This window comes from Elaeis guineensis, chromosome 7 (assembly GCF_000442705.2).
Source record: "Elaeis guineensis isolate ETL-2024a chromosome 7, EG11, whole genome shotgun sequence".
NCBI classification, from domain to species: domain Eukaryota; kingdom Viridiplantae; phylum Streptophyta; class Magnoliopsida; order Arecales; family Arecaceae; genus Elaeis; species Elaeis guineensis.
In genome coordinates this window covers 25498209-25500961 of record NC_025999.2, presented here as the reverse complement: position 1 = coordinate 25500961, position 2753 = coordinate 25498209, and the positions used below count along the sequence as shown (strand labels likewise).

The window sequence follows — 2753 nt, the reverse complement described above, 5'->3', positions numbered from 1 at the left end:
AAAGTGTCTACCTTTGCATTGAGTGCAGTAATAGCATCTATCTCATGAACCCCAGCAGGTCTCCTCGCCATGTTTCTCTCATTGGGCCATTGGTAATTGTTGTTGGCCATTTCCTCCAAAAGATCATAGGCCTCATCAAGTGACTTCCCCATCAATGAACCTCCAGCAGCAGCATCAATATTAATTCTGGTATGGTTGTTCAGCCCATTGTAGAAGGTTGCACAACCAACCATTTAGGCAGCCCATGGTGTGGACACCTCCTAAGCAAATTCTTGAACCTTTCCCAGGCTTCATATAAGGTCTCTATATCGAATTGCACAAAAGTTTGGATGTCAGTCCTCAACTTGGCAATCTTAGCAGGTGGAAAGAATTTTGCCAAAAATATTTGTGCTAAGTCATTCCAAGTGGTGATCGAGCCAGCAGGAAAAGACTGTAACCATGCTTTAGCTTTGTCTCTAAGTAAAAACGGGAACAATCTTAGCCGAATTGCATCATTTGACACTCCATTATGCTTAAGGGTATCACATATCTCCAAGAAGTTTGCAATGTGCGCATTAGGATCATCATTGGGCAATCCTCCAAACTGAACTGTTGTCTGGATCATTTGGATCAAAGCAGGCTTGATCTCAAAGTTGTTTGCTTGCACAGGTGGTCTTGTGATGCTAGATGAAGCTCCATTCACGGTAGGCATGACATAATCCCGCAGTGCCCTGGGGTTTGCCTCTCTAGCAACCTCATTATTTCCTACTAGGATTACTTCTCTCTTTGGATCTTCAGCCATTTCTGGATCTACTTTTGCCTCAGATTTCTTTCCTTCTCTGACTGCTTTAATGTTTTGTTTACAAGTGCGTTCAATTTCTTGACTTGAAATTGGGTTTGATTCAATTCTCACAAGTCGACCCGATTCTCTTTTCCAAGTTGTAATTTTGAAAGATTATTATCCCTTTTTTTTTAAAAAAAAAGAAGAGAGAAGAGGAAAGAGAGAGAAAAGAGTTCTAGAGATGAGTCCTAAGGAGTCCTAAATCTAGAGATGAAAGAGAAGAGTATTTTAATTAGGTTTAAATTTTAATGGCAAATAAGTTAGCACAAAATGAACTTTCTATCCTAGGGTTAACCTAGATCTAGACAGCTCCTAACTGTTCCAAGATCGCCTTCAAGCACTCCAAGCCCAAAATTGACTAACTATCTCGGCCAGGTAAGTGTAAGATGTGGGAGGTCCCCTGCTTGTTGCTTTTCTTAGACACCAACTGAGTTGGCCAGGTCAGACAACGAAACCAATTGAAAACCACCTTCTTAAACCACTTGCCTTAGACACCGAGCAATTAATCAATTCAAATCCGGTCTAACTTTAGGGCTTTCTTGTCCTATTGAGCTCGAATATCCTAGGGCCAACGTTTAATTGATTTTAGATTAAGGTCTAGATTATGCAAGATGAAGGATGTGATTTTTGAGCTAAGGAAGGGTGATCAAATCCCCACCTTATCTGATTAATGGGTTAAGTGCCCTTAAAGTTAATTATGGAGATGCAATGCAAAGAAACAAGATATCCAATCAAGTTTGATTTTTTTTTTTAATATTTTGGTTATACTGTATTAGTTAAGCGTTATGAAATGTCAGTGATTTTTTTTTTTAAATATCTAAGAAATAAAATATCTAGATTACTAGTAAAATTAACTATTCTTGATATTAAAGCACCAGTCTCCGGCAACGGCGCCAAAAACTTGATAGCCTATTTCGCAAGTGCACGAAATCGCTCAAGTAATATAATGATAAATAAGAGATCGTTCCCACGAGGACTGAGTTTAATTATCAAAAATGAACGCTAATTTTACTAATATCTAAACGATCGAAACTGAATGATAATGAAAAATAAAATTAACTCTAAAGAACTCAATGAAAGCTGAATCAAAATTCGATTGATAAAGCACTAGGGTATATCTGATTTCACTTGGACCAATTATCAATTCCAGCTATTCCGATTAATAATCCAAATTTAATTATTAATGCAAAGATAAATAATCTTAAATTATTTAATAATCTCTCCCGAGTCTTATTAAATATACTAATTAAAACTTATAATCTATCTTTCAATAGTAAAATAGATTTTAATTAGTTCAATAAGCACAGTGATTATTTTCAAAATCCCACAGGTCAAATCTTCTGCTCTCGCTCCAATTATTATTCCTATGGTGTTTGTTATTAACTCTAATTTATAATCTTCTTTCCCAGTACCAATTATAAATCGAAATCAATCAAGTACCAAAGATAATAATACTTAAAAGCATTAAGTGCAAATAACAATTGCATTAACAAAGAAAATTAATACAAGATTCTGGAATTGAAATTAAATCCAAGCTATATCAGGTACTCTAGCTAGAAATTTAGCTTTTCATCATATCAAAATCAAACTCAAGTATACTTGAATAAAACTCTAAAATTATCTTAACAATGAGTTCTAGAAAATAAATTCAAAGTAAACAAGAGAAAGAATTAAAAACTCGGAAGGAATTGCAGAGCCGAATGAATCTTCTCTTCAAATCTTCCAGATACTCCAAACTCTCCTTGCTTGATTTCTAGCTTTCAAAGATGATTCTCCTCTCCCTCTTGTTGGTGTTTTAGGATCCTTAAATAGGGCTAGGGTTAGGATTAAGGTGGTATTTTTTTCATGATTTTATTCTATATATCATTCTTTTTATTTGGTATAGAATCTCTCCTCCTTGGGATGGGCTTTAAGCAACCACCAGCCATCTACT

General features: G+C 35.5%; 1 non-coding gene across 1 annotated transcript; it reads left to right on the top strand.

The window, feature by feature from the left end:
• The first annotated feature begins 239 nt into the window (after window positions 1–239).
• On the top strand, window positions 240–346 carry LOC140859561 (small nucleolar RNA R71). The gene has a single exon (XR_012143098.1). It is a non-coding gene; the product is annotated as a small nucleolar RNA R71 (small nucleolar RNA).
• Window positions 347–2753: the final 2407 nt, after the last annotated feature.